General features: G+C 43.8%; 1 protein-coding gene and 1 long non-coding RNA gene across 2 annotated transcripts in view; one reads left to right on the top strand and one right to left on the bottom strand.

The window, feature by feature from the left end:
• The window catches only part of LOC118933378 (platelet-activating factor acetylhydrolase), a 38,792-nt gene extending 36,826 nt beyond the window's left edge, over positions 1-1,966 (bottom strand). The window contains exon 1 of the mRNA XM_036927594.2: positions 1,826-1,966. The gene's annotated coding sequence lies outside the window, so the exon portion shown is untranslated. The remainder of the gene's footprint in view (positions 1-1,825) is intronic.
• On the top strand, positions 1,966-4,093 carry LOC118933286 (uncharacterized). The gene is made up of 2 exons (XR_005033065.2): positions 1,966-2,394; positions 2,823-4,093. It is a non-coding gene; the product is annotated as an uncharacterized LOC118933286 (long non-coding RNA).
• The last annotated feature ends 11,827 nt before the right edge of the window (positions 4,094-15,920 follow it).

Below are 15,920 nucleotides of genomic sequence, written 5' to 3'. Positions count from 1 at the left end.
ATTATTATCTGTGCCAACTGCTACTCCTTCACTCTCAGTGGTTCTGCAGACAGTGACAGCTTTGGTGACAGTCTATGGTGACAGATTGTGGTGTTAGCCTCGAATACAAAGGGCCCAGTTCAGTGAAGAGCATCATCAGGCCGTCTACAGTGGCAACTCCTGAACAAATGTCTGGGGAAGGGAGAGACCCCTCAGTGCCCACATACAATGCATGGAAGCAGCAGGCTGGAAAATGCCAAGCTGGTGGGTGATCTCACCAGCTTCTGTAGGGCCACCCAAACTCCCAGTGAGGAAATCTGCCCTGGTGCTGGCAACTCACAGTCTGGGTGCTGGCAGCTCCCCAGTGCCTCGTAGTGGCCAGAAGGCCATCTCCTTCTTATGGATCAGGCCGATACTTTATGCGCTGATCCCTGAGTTCAACGTTAGCCTAAGATTTGGTCCGCAGCATTTTGGGATTGCCAGCACTTAAAGTGATACATTTTCTAGCTCTTAGCATATACCAGTCTCCCAGCTCAACATTCTTATTTTGGCCAAAGTTAATTTGTGCAAGACTGGTTTGTTAACGCAAATCCCTCCCAAACCTGAACTCATGTGTCCTGCAAAGCGACAAGCTTCCACACACCTACCTCTCCTTCCTTCTGTTTTCATCACCTCTGCAGCCATGAAAGAACCACAGGCTTGAATGAAAGCCTGACTTTTTTGTTTTTGGAGACAGCAGCTTCTACTAGAGGATCCAGAGGATGGTGGGGAAGAGAATATTCTCTTCTAGTTTTGTTTGACTTTTTAAAAGCCTTAAAGAAATCCTACCATTTGCAACAACATGGATGGACCTAAAGGGTATTATGTTGAGTGAAATAAGCCAGGTGGAGAAAGATAAATACCGTATGATTTCACTTATTTGTGGAATCTGTAAAAGCAAAACAAAACAAATGAACAAAACAGAAACAGACTCATAGGCACTGAGAAATGACTGGTGGTTACCACTGGGAAGGGGCTGGGAGGTGAAATAAGTAAAGGGGAAAAAGAGGCACAAAATCTCAATCATAATGTAAATTAGCCACAGGGATGAGAGTACAGCATAGAGAATATAGTCAATAGCTCTGTAACATCTATGTTCACAGATCCTAATTGCACTAGTTGGGGTGAGAATTTAATAATGTAGGTAACTGTCAAATCACTGTGTTGTATAATTGAAACCAATATAATATTGTATATAACTATACTTCAGTTTAAATCTATCCATCCATCCATCCACAAATGCACACATACACACACATTCATCCATCCATCCACACATGCACACATACACACACAAAGTAAGCCTGCCCAATGACTCAGCGCAGGGCATCCTCGATCTTAGCTGGCAGGCCGGGGGTTGCCACGGGATGGTGGAGACAGCAAAGCAGAGGAGGCAGTGCCTTGTTTTGATAATCTTGGACATACCACAGCTACTCAGAACTGGGCTCTGGAAGAAACAATGCTCCCCAAAGGGAGGCATGTGTTCGTTTGTTTTGTCCCAGAGGGAGTCGTGTAGATAGAAAACACCCAGTGTTTCCAGCGAGCATGGCCTGATTCCCTCTTAGCACCGATTTTTAGGGCTTGGAAGGACTGGGTTCGAATGCGCTCACCCTCCGGGCGAAGATTCTAGAGCTGCACGGACGGCGAGCGCAGCTCGGGCCAGGAGGCCCTGTGCTTGCTGCTGTCCCACCGCCCCGCGGGGCTCGGCTTCGGCATCCCCGCCTCCGGGGCGGCGCCGACCGGCGCTGGCCGGACTCGCCCCGCACCCCTCCTCGGGCCCCCGCCTCTCCCTGGGGCCCCTCCTCACCTGGGCGCTGCGGCGAGCTGCTCACGGGAACCCGAGCGCGCCAACCCCAGCTGCGGCTCCCTGGCCGCACCGCGGAGCTCTGCACGCCGCGGAGGCGCCGGGGGCGGCGGGAGGGTGGGCTGCGCGCGGGCGTGGTCCTCCGTCCGCCCCGCGCGAGCCTTCGCCCCGACCCTCTCCTCCCCCGGCGCCGCGGGAGGAGGGACCGGGGTGAAGCGTGCGGCCGCCAGCCGCCCCCAGGCAGCGGCCCCGGCCTGCGAGCGAGTTCCGGCGCTCCCTGCACTTCTCAGGAGTCGGGGTTCGTTAACCAGTTCCGGGACCGACCCGGACACACCCAGGGCGGGCGCTGTGCCCCCCAGATCGTGCCCCTCAGACTCGACTCTGATCAGATGTGCTCCCGGAGTTCTTCACCCGCATCAAGCCAACCGTGCCGGTTGCACTGAATTCCCAGTCGCTCTGCTTCCAGGGGTCATCTGATAAGCTCGGCGCGCTCCGCGGTCGGTACACTGGGGGTTGGATGCCAACTCAGGAATTACGCGCACTGTACTCCGGAATGGAAGTCCTGCCGGTGGGTTAGTTTCATTTCTGGGTGAAATACAACACCAGGCGGTCAGGAAGAGCGTTTATGACTTGGGGGGAAACGGTGTAAGAAGGGGCCATTGCATAGCCCAGTTTAACACCGTTTGGGGGGCTTACCTGAAATTTCCTCCTACATTTTCCAGTGCTTTCTCCTCAGTCCATGTCAAATAAAAACATTCATTTAAAGCTTCGGTTAGAGACTCGGGGAAAATAGTTTGAAATTGATGTATAGTGTTATTAAAGGATTTTTTTTAACTAGTGATTTTTATTTTGTGGCGAGGTGACAGAACTAACTGTAGGTGAAAAAGATTTTCTTTTTATTCCGAGGACTCTGTAGTAAGAAGGCCTGGGTTATATACTTGTTTCTCACACTATTCGTGGCATAACTTTAGATGAGTTCCTTATCTTTTCTGCTTCTCAGGTTCCTTGTCAGTAAAATGGAAATAATCCGTCAGAGAATGAGATGCAAACGCAAATGGAATGCTTAGGACTGAGCCCTCACAGGGGAAACATTTACACTGTTATCTAATGTTAGTACCTTAAAGAAGCAGTGGTTTATCTAAATCTAACAATAGGTGAAAAATTAAATTAAACTCCTTCAGCCTACTGACACTTCCCTCTTCTTTCTGGGCTAACCTTCTGTGAAACAAGTTGCTCCAGAATATTAATCTTAAAGTACACATTATGCCGCACCCAAGAGATCTCTAAGGACCTTCTCCCTTTGACATTAAAACCTATGAAAATAAATAAAGGAAATATTTTCTAAAATGGAGTGAGAGAGCCATGAAGGGGCAGTCAGGTACCACTCCTTGCAGCTTACACGACCAGCAGAAAGAAGGAAGAAAATAATTATCTTGACAAGGGGGTATATTTTTTCAAATAGGACTTTCATCTCCTGCTTTTAAGAAAAAGAAGGAAGATCTCTCTTTGCCCCAGCAACAGTGCACTAACTAGCCATTACTTTTCAGCCAATGAGAAATCTCCACAACCTCAAACTCTTGTTCTTTTCCAATAAATTTCTATTTTTTGCCTCTATTGATTATTTTTAACTGAAGAATAACTGCAATACAATATTATATTAGTTTCAGGTATACAACATAGTGATTTGATATGTATAAACATTAAGAAATGGTTACTAAAATAAGTCTAGTTACCACCTGTCACTATAAAAAGTTATTACTATATTACAGAATGTATTCCTTATGCTGTACATTACATCCCCGTGTCTTACTTATTTTATTGCTGTAAGATTGTACCTCTTAATTAATCTCTTTTACCTATTTTATCCCCATACCTCCCTCTCCTCTGGCAACTATTAGTTTGTTCTCTATTATCTATGAGTCTGTTTCTGTTTTGTGTTGTTTGTTCATTTGTTTTATTTTTTAGATTCCACATGTAAGTGAAATCATATGGTATTTGTCTGATTTATCTGTCTTATTTCACTAATTATAATCCCTTTAGGTCCTTCCATGTTGTCACCAGTGGCAGGATTTCATTCTTCTGTGGCTGAGTAGTATTCTTGTATATATGTATTAAATCCTCTTTATCCAGTCATCTACTGGTGGACACCTAAGTGGCTTCCATATCTTGGTTTTTATAAGTAATGCTGCAATGAACATAGAGGTACATGTATGTTTTTGAATCAATGTTTTCATTTTCTTTGAATAAATACCCAAAAGTGGAATTGCTGGATTATATGGTATTTCTATTTTTACTTTGTTCAAAGAACCTCCATACTGTTTTCCATACTGGCTGCACTATTTTAAATTCCCATGAACAGTGTACAAGGGTTCCCTTTTCTCCACATCCTCACCAACACTTATTGTTTCTTGTCTATAATGATAGTCATTCTGACACGTGTGAAATGATATCTCATAGTTATGATTTACATTTCTTTAATAGTTAGTGATGTTGAACAGCTTTTCATGAGCCTGTTGGCCATCTGCATGTCTTCTTTGGAAAAATGTTTATTCAGTAACTCTATCCATTTTAAAATCAGATTGCTTGTTTTTTTGATATTGAGTTGTATGAGTTCTTTATATACTGTGGATGTTAACCCCCACTGGATATATGATTTGCAGTTATATTCTCCCACTTGGTAGTTTTGTTTTGTAACTAACAGTCTGTTGTCTGTATTTATAGGTCTATTACTTTTGTTTGTTTGTTTATATTCCACATATAAAATCCACATATGAAATGGTTTCTTTCTCTGTTCAAAAGCTTCATAGTTTCATGGAATCCCATTTGTCTATTTTTGTTTTTCTTGTCTTTGTCTGAGGAGACAGATAAAAAAAAAATACCACTAAAACTGATGTAAGAGAAGTTACTGCTTATGCTTTCTTCTAGGGGTTTTATGGTTTCGGGTCTTAACATTTAAGTCTTCAGTTCATTTGGGGTTTAATTTTGTATCTGATACAAGAAAGTAGTCCAATTTCATTTTTTTCATGTTTCCCAACACCATTTACTGAGGAAACTGTCTTTTCCCATTGTATATTTTCTCATCCTTTGTCTTAGATTAATTGACCATATAAACAGGGGCTTATTTCTGGGCTCTCTATTCTGTTCCATTAATCTCTGTGTCTAGTTTTATGCCAGTACCATACTGTTTTGATTATTATAGCATTGTACTATAGTCTGAAATCCAGAAACATAATACCTCAAGCTTTACTCTTTCTCAAGATTGCTTTGCCTATTCAGGGCCTTTTATGGTTCTATATGTAATTTTAGAATTATTTGTTCTAACTCTGAGGAAAATGCCATTGATATTTTTGATAGGGATTGCACTGAATCTGTAGATTGCTTTGGATAGTATGGACATTTTAACAGTATTGATTTTTCTAATCCATGAACACAGTAGATCTTTCCATTTATTTGTGTATTCTTCACTTGTTTAATTAATATTTTGTGCTGAAATGCACTCACAGCCTGTCCTATTGTAGCTCTGGGAGGAGGAGGTTCCCCACCAGGGGCAAGTTCTCTATAAATTACGTGAGACTGAAAGAAGGCAGGAGTAAAGTTGAGAATAAAAGGGTTTGTTCTCATGGCTCAGTCTCTCCTCGCTCACATCAGTCGCTCTCTCTGGCACTGCTCAGGACCCCCTCACAAATGGCTCCCAACTCTCTATCTCTCTCTCTCTGGCTGCACTCCCTGCTCTGAACCCTGGCTGCTCAGCTTTCTCTCTCCCCAAGCACTCAGCCCCATCCTGCTTGGGGAGGAACTCTGTGGGTGCATCCCTGGTGTCTGGCAGGGCACCTGACCAGTTACATACCAGAAATGCAGGAGAGGAGAGAATGGGTGCTTCCTTTCCACTCCTACCCTGGGCCAGCAACCCAGTGACTAACCACTGGTTCTGCCACAGGTAAAAATCCTATAAAAGTGCAAATATTGCTCTTATTATATACACAATGGGCACTATTAAGGCAACATGGGAATCCTGGTCAGAAAGTTCCATTTTCCCCACACCTGTATCACATGAACTAGCTGTCCTAGGTGGCCTGGTCATGCTGCAGGACACCAGTGCAGGGCCCAGGAACCAGCTCTGTGGCTGCTGGTCATTGCAGCAGTGTGGGCCAGTTCCCAGGTCCCAGCTCTACTGTCCACAGGTCCCAGTTCTGAGCTCTGCTAACTCTACCTTCTCAGAGTCTCCTGCCAGTGCCCCACCTGGTCCCTTCCCAGCCCTTTAATATTTGCACCCATAGAGCTCCTGGGGTGTGTCCACTCTCAAGAGCTAGCATGCATCCCTCTCTGGTGAGCACACAGGCTGCCAAGCCTCCCACAGTACCTGGATATTCATGTGCCCTGGGGGCCACCCCTGGCCAAGGATGGGAATGAGGGAGTGTAAATGCACCAGCTCCCCAGCCCTGAAGCAGGCACCTCCTGTGGGTCCCCAGTACTCTTCTGCAGTACTGAGCCAAAATCTTCTGTGGGACTTGGCTTGGTTATGAAATCCTTGCTACACTTCTTTCCCTCCTGGTCTCACTTCCCTAACAGTTTTACCTAGGGTCGCTTCCTAAAGCATTTGGTGCAGACTTTTCTAACAGCCTGCTTCTGGGAAACATACCCTAAGGCAGGGTGCCAGTGGCTTCCTATGAGGTGCCTCACCATCCATCCCCAGGTGGGTGTCTCAGCTCTTCCATCACCTGGGCAAACAGCAACCTATACTAAATTACTTCTTTTTCACATAGCTCAGTGGCTCTGCTTCCTGAACAGCTCATATTAGTTAATAGACAAAAGAGGTGCAGCCTCTGCTAAGAATGTGGGCTCTCAATTTACATGCTGGAAAATAAAAGTAGTGAAAAAAGAAGAATTTTGACTCTCGCTAGATCATTTATCTTCTTTAGTCCACAAAGATTTAATGAGCATCTACCATATACCAGGCATAGACTGATGCCAGTGACACAACCATAAGGGGAAAAGCAGCATTACCTCTGTCCTCAGGGAGCTCAGAGTCCATGGTAACAGAGATATTAAAGCAGTACCAGTGTACATCTATTTTAGCAGAAATATTTTCTAAATACCAAGTGCTTGTAGGCAAACCTGCAGTGACAGTGCCTCACTTACTCATTATGGATCACACTACAAATTGCATCCAATTTTTGGAAGACCATCTGGTAATATGTATACAAAGCAATATAAATGTTTAACTTCTCTTAAGGGAATTTCTTTTGAGTAAACAATTTTTAAAAAGACAAAGACACCTGCAAAAATATGTTCATCTCTGACTTATCAAGAGTGCAAAAATGAAAACCATCTAAATGTCTAAAACAGTCAAGTGCTTATACAAATAATGGGTTTTCATTGAAATTGTAGTTATAAAGGTGAGGTAGCAACATCAAAGAATAGTTTTAGCATGGAAAATAATGAATGTGGTTATAATTAGAATTACTACTCTGTTAAAATATGTATACACATGAATAAAGAATAGAAGAAAATATGAGAAAAAAGGCATGTTAGATTAGTGGGAACATAGAAGAATATTTCTCTGTTAATTCAATATTTGAGGATAAACACATTCTAAGATAAATCCACATTTAATAATAAACTGTAAAGAGGCATGTGCAGAAAAGTTAGTGGTTCTTGGCTTGCCTGTACATTAAGAACTCTCCTGGAGATCTTAGTAATAATACTAGGACCATCCCACCTCCAGAAATTCTGAGTCTGTTGGTCTGCACTAAAGTACATGCATCAGTATTAAAAACAAACAATAGCAAACACTCTAGGTAATCCTAATATGCATGTTAATATTTGTATAAACATAAATAAAGACTAGAAGAAAATATGAGAAGAAAAGCCTGTTAGATTAGTGGGAACATGGAAGAATATTTCTGACAACTGTTGGGCTAGATTATGTCATCTAGCTCTGGTTTTTCTACCCTCCCAAGAGTACAGACAAGAAAACTGAAGCCAGAGAGGGTTCCTGACTCACGCAAAGTCACACAGCCAGTTAGTCTGGTTGGCATAAGAATCCAGGGTTCCGCACTCAGAGTGCTTTTCCACTAACCGTTAGGCCCTGGGGGTGGCTGAGGTCCACTAGAATCAGCAGTGATGCAGTTTCCCTCTCCTTACTCTCCTGGTGCGCAGGGAAACCCAGAGGATGAACTTGGGAGAACGGCAGCTCACCAAGAGCCTCTTCCCCACTCTGCACCATCGCCTTCCTGCCCTGGGACATTTCACCAGGCTGAAGTGGCTCAAGTCTGCTCCTGTCCTCCACCTTACTCCATCCCTCACTCGCCACATCCTCTCAGCACATGGACTAGGAATCAGAGGACTTTGAGTGTGAACTAGGGGCCCAGAGACCTGGAAACCATTCCTGATGACATCCAGCACATTGTGAGGTTGACTCCATGGCCAAGAGAGGAGACGCTGGCAGCTGACCTGGGGGGGAATAGGGTCCCAGCCCCAGGACTGATACAGAGCTTGCTCTGGCCTTGGCAGTGGCAGGAGGAAAGGTGGGAATCTGAGCCAAGTTCTGGGTAGAATTCTTATCTGAGGCAGAGGTACCTAAGAATCTATAAGAAGACACATTGAATGGATGGATACCTGGATGGGTAAGTGGACAGATGGATAAATGGGCGCATGGGTGGACAGATGGGTGGATGTATGGATGTATGGATGGTTGGATGGGTGGATAGATGGGTGGATGGATGGGTAGCAGGGCAAATGCAGCTGAGGAGAGAAGTGAACATGGCTGTTCATAAAGCAAGGTTTTCTTTTGCTGAGATCAAAGAAATAGTCTAGGGTCAACCTGGGTCAGAGACAGGAAAGAGAAAAGGAGGAAGAGGCAGAAAAGGAGAGTGAGAGGAAGAGAAGGAAGGAGGGAGGGAGGGAAGAGGAGAAAAAAAGGAATTTCCAGGCTATTTGTATCATTGGAAAACACTTACCTGCTATTTTTCACCAGTTCATAGGCCCCCATCCTCTTCAAGAATAATTCCCTATTTCTCCACCTTATGCCATTCTCTCTGCCTTGTACCCAAAGCATACTGCTTTACAAGTTAATCCTTTATTAATATTCTACATACATACTTGTATTCCTTAGGCTTAGAATTCCCCAGATGCTAGGAACTTGAACCTGCCTCCCTTCCCTCTGCCTTCCTTATTCATCCAGTCAACATCTACTGAGGCCCTACTATGTGCCCCGCATTACCTTAGCTGCTAGAGATACAGAGCTAAGCAAGGCACAGGTCCTTCCCTCAAGGTGCTCAGAGACAAGTATGGGAGACAGACAAGTAAACCAGCCACTACTATCCAGTGAGGTAGGTTGTCTATGAGAGGCGACACAAAGTGAGCTCTGGAGCTTTGCTACCTAAAATGGGAACATGGACCGACAGTGTCAGCATTACCTGGGAACAGATCAGGTCCCACCCTAGACCTGTTGAATCAGAGTCTGCATTTGTGTTAAGATCCCCAGGTGGTTCATACCCACTGTTGGGTCTGAGAAGCACTACTTTGGGAGCACACAAGGGGCACAGTAAATGCATCCTTGGGAAGGGGAGAGGGGATCACAGAGGCTTCCTAAGGAAATTACTTCTACATGGAGACCTACAGAATGAGTCTAAATTATCCCAAGCCTACCGCTCAGCTTTCACTGTACCCTACTTCCTACAATAGTGTCCCAAATTAAGCTTTTAAGAGGAATCCCACATATAGAAGTCCCTTATTACTGTTGGACTAAAGGCCTCTCAAGGACCTCAAGTGAGAGACAAGGATCTTCTGAGACAGGACAGGATGCTAGAAATCCTGAGCTACAGCCCTGCTGGTGCCTTAACCACTGCCCACAACCTGACTGGCCTGACTCTCCCCACTCCTCACCAACAGGTCACTCACCCTTGGTCACCACCAGGTGGACAGGACCTAACAGGATGACAGGGTCCTTGGGAGGGCCTGTCTGTGTGGACCAGCACCTGGGGCTCCCCTCCATCCATCAGCTTCTGCCAAGCTTTCCAGTTGTTGGCATACTTAAGATGGAGAAAGGGCATTTCACGGTCAGGGTCTACCCCTCTGCTAGGATATACTTTTCCTAGTTGGTTCAGTGGCAGCTTGGAGCTCTGTAAGCAGGGAAGCAGAGCTAAGCTCTGTGAGGAACAGCTTTTCTCTCTTTGGAAAAAGAGAAAGAGAAATTATCTCATTTTCTCAGTCAACCATGCATTTTTCAGACAAAATCCTCAAGGCTTTCAGAGAAGATGCAAACCTTCTATGCAAACCCACACTAGAACCCAGATCTTTTCACTGTGAGCAGTTTTTTGCTTCGTTTACTGCAAGAGCTGGACTCCATGTGGTTCATGCAAATCAGCATTCATCAATGACTGTTTTTGAGATGAAGAAATTGCCTGATTGGAGACAGAACATGGATGTGTGGTAAGACTATGTGTGACAGGGGCATAATGGGAGAGAAAGATTAAGGACATACACAGTGAAGAGTGGATGTGAAGACATACTAGCAGAGAGTGACTCCTTGTAACAGCTAGAGGGCCTTCATCTATGGGGAAAGAGATCAGTTCAAGAGACTATTGGAAAACCCATGAGGAAGCCATCTTGGAAATGGTGGACCCTGACATCTGACTGTTACTCCTGTCTCCTTCCTTGGGTAGCAGAGCACCTCCCTCTCAGGGGATCCATCCTATGTGGCTTTACTGATGGGGTTACCCACATTCTCAAGAATAGGCATGACACAGGCTTAGCCAATCAAAGAATCCCATCATTTTGGCCATGCTGATTGGTTTAGAAATGTACATGTGATTGGAGCTAGCCAATCAGAATCCTCCCTGAGACTGCTGTAACTATTAAGAAAAATGCCTTCCTGCTGGTGTTGGTAGGTCAGTGGGATGTGAAACTTCAGTTGCTATATTTCCACTGTGTGGAAATAGTCTGCCTGAGAATGGACCAAACAAAGGCAAAGAGAGAGAGACAGAAAGAAACAAGCTCAAGCATGAGTAGATGCCTAGTGATTCTGTTTCCTTGGATACAGGAGCTAGAAGGAGTTTTCAGGTCACCTCCTAACCTGTCTCCATGGGACACAATGAAATATATGTCACTGATTTCCTCTCACGCAAGTATGCAACTTCCAACCCTCCATCTTCCATTTCTCCTTTGGAAAAACATGAATAAGGCACAAAGAAATGCCCTCAGTGGTCCATGAGAACCAAGCTCCCATCCGCCCATCTGGATTATCACCCCAGTTCCAAGAAGAACCAAAACACTATTTGTGTGGAGACTCTGCAAGGTGACTGTGACCGTGCTTAAAGTACTGGCTTCTTGGAAAGCACCCTCTTCTTGTAATTTTTCCTGCCTTTCCAAGGGAAACCTTTCTTTTTACTCACTCTTGACATTTTTCTTTTCTGTGGTTATTCCCCCAATTTATTCGTAAAGATTAAGAGGAGGAGCAACTTCATTTTAGCAAGCATGGAAATGCTTCCGTTTTTCATGAAGGTGTGACCTGTGCAATAAAAGACGTAAGGGCCAGCAGATGGAGCATCTCTGCCGAGCGTGAGCTCCGTGCCTGCTCGGGCCAGCAGACCACGGGACCTGGGGTCACAGCCGCCAGGAAAATGGGCACTAGCCCTCTTCTCTTCACTTCTGTGTCCTCAGCAATAGCATATTTCCTAGTTCATAGCAGGCCCCTAGGAAATAGTGGTTGAATGAATTATGTCTTTTGGGTTTAACAGACTGTCAACCTCAAAAGCATCATGATGGAATATAAGAAAACAACTTCAAACTCAGATAAAATTATTTTAGATCATGTCAAGTTGAGATTTACTCCATCATTTTACCATCCATGGTTTTGCATATCTCTAACAATATCAGAATGTACAGACATCCTGTTTCCCTAAGTCACCCCCTTTACTTCTGTTCTCAAGCCCTGCGTGTTCTCCTGAATCTGCTAAGTTTGGGTAGAGAAGCCCCTTCTGGCATACCTTCTAGTCAGCTCTATCTTGGGTGGCCATTCCCCCGGAGCTTCAAAAGAAAAGGGGGACCTTTCTTAGGGTGGTGTCTCCCGAGGTCCTGGGAAGATCCTCATCGCCTCATGCCTCCTCACCTTACCTAAGACAGAGCATCAGGCCAGCCCCCAGAGCCTGGCCCCCCACATCCTTCATGGGTGACAACTCGGGCCGTGGCTCCTGGGACAGCTACCAGGGGACACTGTGATCTAGAGGCTCCAGAGAGTTACCCGACAGGATATGGCACCATCGCTGGGCAATGCTGAGTCTGAGCCTCTGTTTCCATCACTGGTTGCCTGGCTCCAGACGTCTAAGACAGCACAGGAATCCCAAGACAGGGCTCAAATCTCAAGTAAGCTTCTCAAACCCCAGTTTCCTGTTCTCTGGTGATAATGACAATGGCCTTTTCAACCAACCTTACAACATGTGTGTAAAAAAAAAGCAAGCGTTACTGTAATCAGGGTCCTAGAGGGCCACTTTGCTCTCCCGAGGCTGTTGTCCATTCCCATCCAGTCCAATGCAGGTGAGGGGGCCAAGCACGTGGAGAGACAGGTCGGTATAATAATACCTCACGGACAGGGTTTCCGTGAGGACTGAATGAGGGCCCCGTGGAAAGTGTTGAGCAGTGTCCCCGACACTCATGTTATTTTCACATCCTGTCCCTGTTCACCCCCACCCTGCTTGCCTTGCTTTCTCTGACTTGAGGCCAGCCCCCTTTTCATCACCAGGATGGCCCACACCCTGCACCTGCCCTCAGCATCCTGTCACAGACATGGCCTGGGAGCTCACAGAAGTGTAGGAAACCCAGAAATTATTTGAGAGGACATGGCCACCATAAAACAAGAATAGACTTAGAATTTTTGTCTTAAAGGAAACAGACTCATATAGGATAGGACAGTGATTAAGGAAGAAAAAAATCCGTCAGTTGCCAAATTAGCAGCCCAGATTTGACAGTGTGAAAAGTCAAATCGATAACAGGGAAGATTCACTTCAGAAATGCTCCCGAATATAAAACGAATGTAGACATTTTGAAGAGCTCCAAAATGTTCTGGAAGAAAACGCATAGAAATCCAACCTACAAAATATCTACAGATAAGAGATGTTCTTGAACTACAACATGGAACAGTAGATAGTAAATGAGGATAAAAAATACAATTAAAAAATGCTTTCAGTACAGCATGGCAACTATAATGAATAATACTGTACTGCAGTTAAAAGTTTCTAAAAGAGTAGATCTTTAAAGTTCATCACAAGAAATATTCTGTAACTATATACAGTGATGGATGGTAACTAGACCCCTTATCATGAAGATCATTTCACAATATATACAAATATTGAATCATTATGTTGTACACCTGAAACCAAACCAATGCTGTTCACTTGAAACTAACATAATGTTGTATGTTCATTACACCAAAAAAAAAAAAAAAAAACCCCAAACACTTTCTAGATCTGAAAAGAAATCTTTACTTGGAGGTTGAGAGGTTTGACATGGGCAAGGAAAAATTCATGAAGTGAAACCAAGACTAGGAAGTTTCCAGGTGAGAACTTTTTAATTTAAACAAAAAGACTCCTGCTGCTAAGCAAACAGAAAAAAAAAAAACCTTGATTCCTTCAAAAGAACTGAAATGAGCAGGACCCAGATTTCCTTTCTGAGTAACAAATGCTAAGAGATAGTGGGCTGATGTGTAAAGAGCATTAGGACTCTAGAATTGTAAACCCAAACTGATGGCTATTCTAGTATGAAAGCAACTCAAAGGTCATGTCTGCAAATTAAAAAAAAAAAAAAGAAAAGCTTCTCAGGTTAACTCTCTTTAAATTAAAACTCTTGAGAGTAGCAATTTATGAAATACAGACAATAATAAAGAAATTTAAACATCGTTACACTCCGTGGAGATCATTGGAGGCAAGATTTTTACTAAAGTTCCTTCTATTCTTTGTTTTATAAATATCAGAAACCATGCTTCAAACTGTGCTTGGTTTGAAGACCCACTGTTTGCTTTATTGATTTGGCCCACAAGGAGGGAAAGCAGACATAGAGGTTTTGAAAATTCTAACTCAGAGAAGAGCCTATATGATTTTTATAGGGATGAGTCAGGTTAGTACAGTTTGTTGAATGAATCCCTTTCTTACAACAAACATCTGAGTCAAAAGTTCTGTTTCCACACTTAATCCTCTGGTGTCCTGAAGACCAGGCAGATTTATTTTTAAGTTACCATGAACATTTTTGTATTTACTTGTTAAGTGGTGCTTTCAGCACTCCCCAGACGTGCTATTATGAAAGCCCAAACAAATATTATTCTGGTTGGTTGTTTTCCATCAGTAAGTCACTGGCCCAAGTCAATAGGTCCCAATCTTCAGGATGAGGTAAGATAGCAGTTTCTTAATATGGACTGGTCTATCACATATCTATTCTAACCTACCTAGAATATATGTGTGACATTTTTTAACAATGAGATAATGTGCATCTTCTTTTCTGGCTATGACCCACATCTCTGAAGCCTGGAGCTGGAGTCTCTGAGAAGGCTCAATGTGGCTGGTACTGGGAGTAGGGGAAAACTCAAGCTGGAACCAACTGCAGCTACTGGAACCTCGACCCTTGCCCTGTTGAAAAGTATTGCTATGCAACACTGAAGAACAGGACACAAACAGGAAGAGGCATATCCTGTCTCCCTCCTCCAGCCCTCACCCCACCTCCTCTCCCTCCAGCGCCCCTACTGACAGAGCACAACAGGGAAGCAGCCAGCAAAGAAGAAACCTAGTTTCAGAGTAACAGCTCCGGCCAGGGTAAAGGAGAGACGACAGCTGAATAAGCAGCTCATGGGAGTCTTCTACAAGCCTCGCTGACAGTGACTATACTAACCTAGGGTATAGAAACCCTTCTACCCCCTCGAAAGCATACATACAATTAAATGTGAACATTTTTTTAATGTAGGAAAAAAAACCAAACTTATATATAGTACTCATTACTTACAAAGAAAAAGATCCTATTATAATTTTTGAAAATAATTATATACTCATAACTTTTTGACTCAATTTGTATTAAAAGACTTACCCATATGTCATTTTTTTTAAATAAGGTATCATTGATATACAATCTTATGAAGGTTTCACATGAGCAACATTGCGGTTACTACATTCCCCCTATTATCAAGTCCCCCACAAACACCCCATTACAGTCACTGTCCATCAGTGTAGTAAGATGCTATAGAGTCACTACTTGTCTTCTGTGTGCTATACTATCTTGCCCGTGCCCCCCTTATAATATGTGTACTAATCGTAATGCCCCTTACTCCCCTTCTCCCTTCCCACCAGCCCTCCTCATCCCCTTCCCCTTTGGTAACTGCTAGTCCATTCTGGGTTCTGGGAGTCTGCTGCTGTTTTGTTCCTTCAGTTTTGGGGTTGTTGTTACACTCCACAAATGAGGGAAATCATTTGGTACTTGTCTTTCTCTGCCTGGCTTATTTCACTGAGCATAATACCCTCTAGCTCCATCCATGTTGTTGCAAATTGTAGGATTTGTTTTCTTCTTATGGCTGAATAATATTCCATTGTGTATATGTACCACATCTTCTTTATCCATTCATCTACTGATGGACACTTAGGTTGCTTCCATGTCTTGGCTATTGTAAATAGTGCTGTGATAAACATAGGGGTGCATCTGTCTTTTTTAATCTGAGATCTTGTTTTCTTTGGGTAAATTCCTAGGAATAGAATTCCTGGATCAAATGATATTTCTATTTTTAGTTTTTTGAGGAACCTCCATACTTCTTTCCACATGGCTGAACTAACTTACATTCCCACCAGCAGTGTAGAAAGGTTCTCCTTTCTCTGCATCCTCACCAGCATCTGCTGTTGCTTCTCTTTTCTATGTTGGCCATCGTAATTTGTGTAAGGTGATATCTCATTGTGGTTTTGATTTGCATTTCCCTGATGATTAGCGATGTGGAGCATCTTTTCATGTGCCTGTTGACCATCTGAATTTCTTCTTTGGAGAAGTGTCTGTTCAGATCCTCTGCCCATTTTTTAATAGGGTTATTTGCTTCTTGGGTGTTGAGGCATGTAAGCTCTTTATATATTTTGGA

The sequence above is a fragment of the Manis pentadactyla genome, chromosome 16 (genome assembly GCF_030020395.1).
Source record: "Manis pentadactyla isolate mManPen7 chromosome 16, mManPen7.hap1, whole genome shotgun sequence".
Lineage (NCBI taxonomy): Eukaryota > Metazoa > Chordata > Mammalia > Pholidota > Manidae > Manis > Manis pentadactyla.
Note: the sequence above shows the minus strand (reverse complement) of the source record. Positions and strands in the feature narration are given on the sequence as shown.